General features: G+C 33.5%; 1 pseudogene; it reads left to right on the forward strand.

Annotated features, from left to right (window-relative positions):
- LOC149248718 (uncharacterized) overlaps positions 1-1,286 on the forward strand; it is a 195,387-nt pseudogene extending 194,101 nt beyond the window's left edge.
- The last annotated feature ends 8,596 nt before the right edge of the window (positions 1,287-9,882 follow it).

Below are 9,882 nucleotides of genomic sequence, written 5' to 3' on the forward strand. Positions count from 1 at the left end.
TAAAATGCGCAAAAAAATAGAAAATAGATCCATCTTCATGTCTTGGATATGAATATGGACCGGACTGATTGGCCCTGAAACATCAAACTGAAATCAGTGAATATTAACATTAAAGTGAAACCGGTGAATACTTCCTGGGTATCTGTCTATTAAATTTCAAAACGAAGGCTTTAATTTTGGTCAAGATTAGCCGTCCATGCTACAAAATTTTTGAACTTAAACTACAACATTGGTTAATTAGGAGGAACTCCAAGCTGACACACTTACTAAAAGATTCATTAGGAGGAGACTCAAAAACACTTATGTTTGTACAGATTAGTCCAAATGAAAATGACATAAGTGAAACACTTTGCTCACTGAATTTTGCCAGCAGAGTTCGTGAAATAGAGTTGGGTCCTGCTATGAAACAGTTTGATTCTACAGAGCTAGTGAAGTATAAACAGATGGTCGAGAAGGCCAAACAAGATGGAAAATCAAAGGAGGGTTCAATGAAGAAAATGGAAGAAACCATACAAAATTTGGAAGCAAAACTGAAAGGAAGAGACCAGGCAAACAAACTTCTTCATGATAAGGTAAAGGAACTAGAAGGACAACTTGCAAATGAGAGAAAGGCTCGATTGAATTTGGAAAACAAACTCAAAGAACAACAGCAGCAGGCAGGAAACGTGGCTGAAAAGCCACCCCTCCTCGTACGTCAATTTGGAGGTGTAAATACTGTCAATGAAACAAATGTATTGTCTAAGGACTTGGTCAACCTCTTAGATGCTTTGAATGAAAATAAACAAATGCTGAATGCTATGGAATGCAATGGAAAACCACAGGAGGGTGAGCTCCTTTTGAAAAATGGCCTGATAGATCCTTACTCAAAGGGTCAGAAAGAAAATAAGTCTGAGCCATATGATGATCAAAATGTGAAGCCCATTCTAAGGAAAACAGGCAGAGCTTCATTGTGTACAACTGCTAGAAGAACATCACTAGTTCCTCTGGCTGCAAGACGAATTACCATGGTCCCTTTGCCAGTCACAAGGAATGATGGCATATTAGATGGGAATATATCATCTTCTCAAACAAATGAGGATGAACAAGCTAACAGCAAAGAGTATAACAAAGAACCTTTTGCTGCTAATAACAAAGAGCCTTGTACTGCTAATAAAGACCCTGTCTTGTTTCCAACTGCCACACCTGTTACCTTAAGGGGGCTAAGGAATTCTAACACACTTAATAAATTTCCACCGATTTTTTTTTTTTTTTTTAATTTAAAAAAAAAAACAAAAAAAAAATATTAACTTTTAAATTTTTTTTTATAATATTTTTTTTTAATTTTAAATTAAAAAAAAATAAGTTTGTTTTAAATTGGTTTGTGATTTTATAATAAATTTTTTTTATAATAATTTTTTTTTAATAATAAAAATTTGTTTAAAAAAATGTAAATTTTAATTTTAATTTTTTATTTTTTTTAAAAGTATAAAATGTAGGTTTAATTTTTTTTTTTTTTTTTAAAAGTATAAAATGTAACTATAATCATTTGTATTTTTAAATAAAAATAAAAATAATAATAATAATCGTTTAAAAAAAATCATAATTTGTTTTAATAAAAAAAAAGTTTGTTGAAAAAAAAATAGATTTTAATTTTTAATTTTTTATTTGTAAATAAAATATGTATGTTTAACAAAAAATAATTACACTTTTTTTTTTTAATATAAAATACACATTTTTTTGGTTTTTTTTTATAATTTAAATTTATTTTTGTTTTTTTTTTTAATATTAATTTTACCTGTTTTTTAATTTTTTTCGTTAATTTTCTATTTTTTTTTTAAATTAGTTTGTTTTTATTTTTTTCCCAGTTTTTTTAATTTTTTTTTTTTTAATTTCTCTATTTTTACTTAATTATATATATAAATACATATTTTTTAATTTTTTTTTTCCAATTTCTTTTATGGTTTGTGAGATAATTTTTTTTTTAACATTTTTTGTTTTTTTTTAATATTAATTTTACTAGTTTTTTTAATTTTTTTCGTTAAATTTTTTTTTTTTTAAACTAGTTTGTTTTTAATTTTCTTTTTCTTTTTTTTTCCTAGTTTTTGCTAATGTTTTTTTTTTAATTTCTCAATTTTTAATTACTTAATTTTTTATATATATATTTTTTTAATTTTTTTTTTTCTCCAAATTCTTTTATGGTTTATGAGATAATTTTTTTTTTTACATTTTTTATCTTTTATTTGTGCCTTTTTTATATATATTTTTATTTTTGTTTTTTAGAGACAATTATTTCATGTGGATTGAAAATTTAATTAATGATGTATAAATATGTAGAATATTGAAAATAAAAAATATCGACCTTCTTCTTTAAATATGCAAATCAATAAAAACCTCACTATAAAAGAAAATAAAAAATAAAAACAAGAAAATATGAAGAAGAAGATCACTTCCAAAATTATTAAATTTACAAAATAATTATTTACATTTCATACATTAGAAAATTTAAAGTCAAAAAATAGGTCTTTTAAAAAAAGGGTGTGATGCAGAATAACCACTTTTTAAAATCAACATGAAAATCACTACCATTCACTACCATTCTAAAATGTAATGTACATAAAAAAAATTAAAGTGCCAAAAACTATGCTCTAAACAAAACATGTGTGTTTTGCATCACCCCTTTTCAAAATCGAGTCACTTTTTTGCTATCTCTACAAAACGGGTAACATTATCAGTTCCCGTTTCAAAGTTTACATTGTTTATTTTAAAAGTAAATATCAACCCTACTTGTTTTGAGCAACTTTCAAGTACAACAAAGGTCAATGGAAGATATCTCACAACTTTATTTTCTAATGATCCTACAAACTACAAAATTCTAAAAAGGGAGAAGGGGTTACCTTTTCAATTGAAGAATTTCTTTAAGATGAGGCCATTAACAGGGAGAGAATCTCTCAAACCTGATAAATCTTTTAATATGAAGGTTGAATGGCCTATCTTCTCACAAATCTAAAATGGCCCAAGCCACATCTTCTGGAACTTGGTGTGTTTTCCCTTGTCCTCATGGGCTTTGTCCCATTTCAGAACCAAATCACCAACTTGAAATTGTTTTGAACCGGATGAGACTAAATCAAAGGATGACTTGATAATTTGCTAATGTTTTGCATGAATAACTTTGGCCTTTTCTCTTTCCTCTTCTAATTTTAGAATTTGGTCATGTCTAAGTTTAATGGAAGAAGAAGGGCTTTCCTCAATAAACTGTACTAAGGCTAGAGAAGGAAGAACAAGATTTGTTGGTAGCACTGCTTCTTTTCCATACACAAGGTTGAACGGAGAAGAACCTATGGAAACCTTTTGCATTATCCTATCAGCCCATAGTGCGAATATTAAGGATTTGTGCCATTTTTTATGATTCTGTTCGATGGTTCGCTTAATAATTTTAATCAGATTTTTATTTGTAGACTCTGCTAAACGATTACCCTGGGGATAGTAATTAGCAGAATATTTTAATTTAAATCCTCTTTTAATAGCGGAATCAAACATAGCATTGCCTGAGAAGTAAGATGCATTATCAAAAACAAGATCATTTGGGACACCAAACCTGGTAATGATGAATTGATCTATGAATTCAATGATTGCCTCAGAATTTGTTGTCTTCAAAGGAATTGCTTCAACCCATTTAGTAAAATAATCAGTAGCAGTAAGAATATACTTATGCTGCTTGGAAGAATGTGGAGTAATTTCTCCGATGATATCCAATCCCCATTGCTCAAATGGTTGTTCAATGTTGACTGGTTGCAAAGGGAAAGCTGGTTTTCTTTTCTTCCACTAGAAGTTTGACAATTTTGGCATTTCCTTACATATTCATGTGCATCTCTAAACAGAGTGGGCCAATAATATCCAGCATGAATGATTTCGTGGGCTGTTGTATCAGCTCCAAAATGTCCTCCTGCTAGTCCATCATGTAATTCCTGCAAGACCTTTTGTGCTTCAGGTTTTTCTAGGCATCTTAATAAGATTGAATCATAATTTTGCCTAAAAAGCACATCATCAATAATTGTGAATTTTTTTGCTTTTAATCTAATGGCCCTTTTGTTTTTGTAAGATAGGTTAGGAGGTGCATATCCATTTTTCAAATAAAAGATTAAGTCAGCATATTGTGATTCAGAATCAGTAATACTTATCTGGTTGATTTCTTCGGTTTGATCTGTATCACCTGATTCTGGAATGTTGGATGCTCCTGCCAATAACCTGCAAAAACCTTGGCCTCTAACAATATTTGCTGGTTTAATTTCTAAATCATATTCTTGAAGTGTTGTGACCTAGTTTGCCTTTTTTTCATCTAGTTCTCTTTGGATTAATAGTTGCCTTACTGCACGGAAAGGAACTATAACTTTTGTATGGGCTTTTAAAAGGAAGGGTCTGTAATATTTGACAGCTTTATATACAGCAAAGGCTTGTTTTTCTACTTCGGAGTAATTCAATTCAGCACCCTGAAGATTTGAACTATAGAATGAAATGGGTGCTTCCGAATTGTGATCGTGAATCAGTGTGAGTACTGCTGCATAAGACAAATCGGATGCGATAGTATACAATGTGAAATGATTAGAAAAATTAGGGGTATTTAAGGTGGGGACATTAATTATTGATTGTTTGATTAAATCAAACACTTCCTTTTCTACTGATCCCCACTTAAAGACTGAATTTTTCTTAATCATAGTTTGAAGTGGTAAAATGATTTGAGAAAAGTCTGGAACAAATCTTTTGACAAAATTGATTTGGCCTAAAAATGATTGCATGGATTTTTTATTATGAGGGAAAGGGATTTCAGAGATTTCTTTGATCCTATCGGGATCAATATAAATGCCATCTTTAGAAACAATAAAGCCTAAGAGCTTTCCTTGGTTAAGAGCGAAGAAAGACTTTTTAGGATTAAGTGAAATACCATACCTTTTGCAGCGTTGAAAAATTTGATTTAAATCATGCAAATGATTGGACTTCTCTTTAGAAAATACAGTAATATCGTCTAAATAGATGACTACTGTTCTGTTAATCAATGCTTTAAAAGCTATATCCATCACTCTTTGGAATGTGGCTCCTGCATTAATAAGTCCGAAAGGCATTTTCTGATACGCATATGTTCCCCATTTTGTTCTGAATGTGGTTTTAAGTTGGTCATCAGGATGGACCAAAACTTGGTTATATCTTGAAAAACTGTCTAGAAAGGACATTAACTCAGAGCCTGCTACTGATTGGAGTATCTTCTCCATAGTAGGTAATGGGAAATTGTCTTTTAAGCTCGCCTTGTTCAAATTTCTGAAATCTATACAAATCCTAATGTCGCCATTTTTCTTTCTGACTCGCACCATATTGGAGACCCAGTTTGAGTGTCGAATGGGAAAAATAATCTTAGCTTTCAAGAGTTTATTAAGTTCAGATTTTATTTGACTTTCTAAGTTTGGATGTATTTTTCTCAACTTCTGCTGAATTGGTTTCTGTTCGGGAATCATTGGAATGGTATGCTGGATGATGGATGTATCATACGTCTTTAAATCATCATATTTCCAAGCAAAAACCTGTTTATTTTTTTGTAACAGTATAATAAATGCTTCCTTTTCTTCCACGGAAAGTCCTAATCCTAAATTAATGTTTTGAGGAGTTTGCTCAGTGCCAAGGTTTATCAATTCAAACCTTAAGGTAGAACTTTGGAGTTTTGTATTGGTCACAAGTTTAAACCTGTCTTTAATATCATAAAGATCCTCAAGCTTCACCACATGCTTAGAGATTGTGTTTTCCTCGAGTTTACCTCTCATTTGAAGGTCATGCTCGTTTTCCTCAATGATCTGATCATCATAGGACTTTTTGGAAGTTAAAAACTGTAAAATGTCTTCATCGTGGTTGAATACTCTCCAATTAGTTACATTGTCAGGAATTGATGGCGTAAAAAGCAATTCTACTGAAAATCTATCTGGGCTGTAGTCTTCGGAGGGTAGGAGCTTGGAAGCAACATTGGATAGCAGGTCGGCTGCTGAATTTTGAGACCTGGGAATGGAAGAAATATTGAATGCCGAAAAGTGGGAGGTGAGTTCCTGTACCAACGGTTGATAATGTTTGAGATGGGTGGAAAGACAATGAATTGTATTACTTACCTGTTTGATAATAATTTTAGAATCTCCAAACACTTTCAAATATTGGACCTTGAGGCCAATAGCTTTATATAGTCCTTGGACTAAGGCTTCGTATTTTGCTGTATTATTTGTGCATTCAAACTCTAACCTACAGGACAACATTGTTTTTTCTCCTTGTGGGCTAATCAAAATACATCCTGCTCCTGAGCCCTCACTAGATTTGGACCCATCGAAATATAATGACCAAAATAAAGATGTACTAACAATTTTATTTACAGTTTCTTCAGTATCATTAAAACATCTTGACCTATCTGTCTGTGAATAATTTTCAATCTGAGATGTAGAATGGTTTACTGAGAAAGGAGATGGTTGGGCAGCGAAGTTGCCAAAGAATGACTCTGATGAATAATTCCACAAAATGTTGTTATTAAATGCTATTGGTTGGTTTTCTTGTTCAAATTCAGTAATTGTATGGGTCATATGCTTTTCCCGATCGATTATTATTTGATTTGGCTTACCCTTATAGGGAAGCCACATATGTGACCAATCGGTAGAAATATACCCATGTAGTTTTTCAGACCAATCCTTACTCAAGATCAAACCATAAAATTCAGGTATATCGGCGATCAAGATATCAATCCTTTGTACTACTTTGGGATTAGCAGATAACCTGATAATTACGGAGTTGATCTCTCCCAAAACTTGTACTTTAGTCCTGTCCAACTGCACAATATGAATAGCGGACTTCTGGGGTTCAATGTTCAGTTTGGAACAAACCGAAGTTGGCATTATGTTAGAAGATGCCCCTGAGTCAATCAAACAGTTGTGCAGGTGTCTATTGTAGATCTCATAGGTTAGAAGCAAAGGTGGAGTATGAGAATTTGATCTATCTCCTATTAGGACTGCATCAGTAGCTTCGACCATACCAGAAGGTGGTTGACCTGTATCGTTTGCAGCTTTAGCACTGGGAAGGGGTGAGGTAGGAACATCATTTAATTCTTTGAGAAGCAATTTTTGCTGATGTTTCAATTTACTAATTTCAAACATGGTAATGTTTGCCTTCGTCTTTTTTATGTCATCAACAATATTGTAACCCATTGAATCAGACACTACCAATGTCTTAGATGTTGATGGAATTGTTGAGGTTGAAGGTTGGTTTTGTGGGATTGTTACAGGTGGCTTCTTTGGGGGTACCTTTTCTTTTGTTGTAGCAGCACCTGCACTTCTTTTCTTCGAAGTTGTCTGAACAGGTTCAGAGGTACCTCTACTCCTGGTAGTGACAGGAAATGCTTCTTCTTCATTTTCTGTATCGGAGTTAGGCAATATAAAATCCCACATTCCATGACATTCAACAACTTCCTCTTCTTCATCAGTTGGTGTAGCTGTTTCTTCTTCTCCTTCTTCAAGATTTGAATCTGCATTTGATATAACATTTGGTGGTTTTGATTCAGTTTTCTTGTAATTTCTAAAGGGTCTTTTGGTTGAGGTTTCGGCTACCTGTTTTTTGATTTCAACCATTTCATTTGACATAGTTTTGAGGACCTTTTGTAGACCCTCCATGTCATATGGATCTTTTGAGGTTTTCTTCTTTGAATCATCTTTAAAAGAAACTTTTTTGGCTTTTCTATCTTCGAGAGCAGCTTTCTTCTCTAGAGCATTAATACGTTTCTCCACAACAAGTGCTTCTTTCATGTTTTCAGTTAAAGTTGGTTTTCTAGCCCTGTCTACAAAAATAACTATATTGGCAGGTAGGGCAATTATATACCACTCGCTTCGGATTTCCTCACTTGGTTTAGAGGCCGTTGGGATTTTGTTCAAGATTTTATTGAATCGCGCATTAAATTTATTTAATTGGTTCCCTATGCTCTATCCTAAGATTGAAGAGATCATTTATTAGTGTAGCCAAAGACCTATCATCACCATACTTAGTAAGAAACTGTTCTTGGCAAGTCGTCCAACTAGTAATTGAACCCGAAGGTAAAGAAAAATACCAGGATCCTGCTGATCCTTGTAAAGTATAAGGGAAAAGCCTAACGACAAAATCTTGCTCTGTTACTCCCTTCAAATTAACTGCCGACATGAATTTATTAATATGTTCCTCAGCTTGTGTTCCATCATCTGGATTAAACTTGGGTAGCCATTTTTCAGGTGCATCAGGTAATGCATGCAATGGAGCAGGCATATTGACTGCACCAGGCCTGGTCCATGGGTCTGTCATTATAACCGCAGTAGTGGATGATATTACTGTTGAACTTACAAAAGTCTGTTAAGGAGTTAATATTAAGGATTGCGTAGTTTGGAATGTTGCAATTGCTAATCCCTTATGAACAACAATGTGTGATGAGGGAGTGGATAATTGACTTCGCACGGGGGAAGGTGAGATGGAGGATGTGGATGGAAATTCTTCACTGTTAGATCCTTCAGTGTGTTTCTTTTCCTTTTTCCTTTTGGGTAAAGGGAACTCAGTGGGTTCAATACCGAGCTTTTCACTCTGAAGTCTGGTGAGAGGGTGAGGTAAATTGAACTGCGAAGTCGCACTGCTTTGAGATACCTTAGATTTCTGTGGTGAAATCGAGAAGCTCTGAAGTTTATGGATAAGAGACTGGACTTCAGGGGATTCAAGACTTAATTGATCTGGAGTATGATGGGTTTGAGCAGTGGTAGTTGATTCCTCTTCTTCTTGTTTGGATACTGGAGAAGCAGCATGCAATTGGGAAGTACGAGGTGATGCGGAGGGAGAATTACTCTTAGAATGGTTTGTAGATTTGGGTTTGCTTGCCATTCACAGTTGATGGCCCTCCTTCTCGCGCCAAAAATGTTGATGCCCCGAAAATCATTGTATCAACATTGGGGGATAACCACCCGGTCCAGACCTTAATACAGCTCCTTTTCCGTTTGGAATGGTGGCTCTGACTGGGGATAATGGGACCAGTTTCCCAGTAATGAATAAACAGGATGGATGAATGATTGATTGTCTAATCTAATGATAGGCGAATAACTTAATCTATCAACAAAATAAAAGATCTACTACTAATCCCGGGAACTATTGTACTTTGAAGTATAGCGCTTGATGATCTATGTTTATTGACAGGCATATAGATGACTTCATCCAATAAACATGGACATTTATTCATTTAAGGATTACTCTGCTCAAATAGTTAAACAAAGTGATTAATGCAATATTGCTACACTTATCATTTATATCATCAATATATATATGATCAAAAGAAAAGCATCACCATAAACATCCAATAGTGGAGGAAATAAAGAAATGCTTGTTAAAACACATACATATATCCGATAATAGCAAAGGCGATCAAACGACAATTCATATAAAAGGAATGAATTCAGACATAGATAATAGTACCATATGAGCTGCTAGTCACTCCCGATATCAATCGCTATTTGAGATTCTTCTTTCAACGTAGAAATACTTTCAAACAAAGACAGTAGTGCACATTTGCATAAAAGCTTCCTTGCCAAAATTAGAATAATTGGTCTAGTTTTATAAAAGAATATGCCTGAAGTACAGTAGTGCAACTTCAGGCTTTGAGTCAAGTACAAAACTTTACGACCCTTTCCAAAACAATGAAAGGGTCTATAAATACTAAATTAAACTAACTATCTATGAAACTGAAATCCTACTTAATTGGTATCGAATGATCTTGAATATCTCCTTCTCAGCGATCTGGCAGTCGGCGGCATGAATCATCATGTAGGCTGTTTGCCTTTAAACCTGAGCTGACTTATCGCAAGCATTGGCTCCACTTCGGGAGGTCTG

Source organism: Pinus tabuliformis, chromosome 7 (genome assembly GCF_031772625.1).
Source record: "Pinus tabuliformis cultivar Carrire ecotype Pingquan chromosome 7, CPIR1, whole genome shotgun sequence".
Taxonomy (NCBI): Eukaryota; Viridiplantae; Streptophyta; class Pinopsida; order Pinales; family Pinaceae; genus Pinus; species Pinus tabuliformis.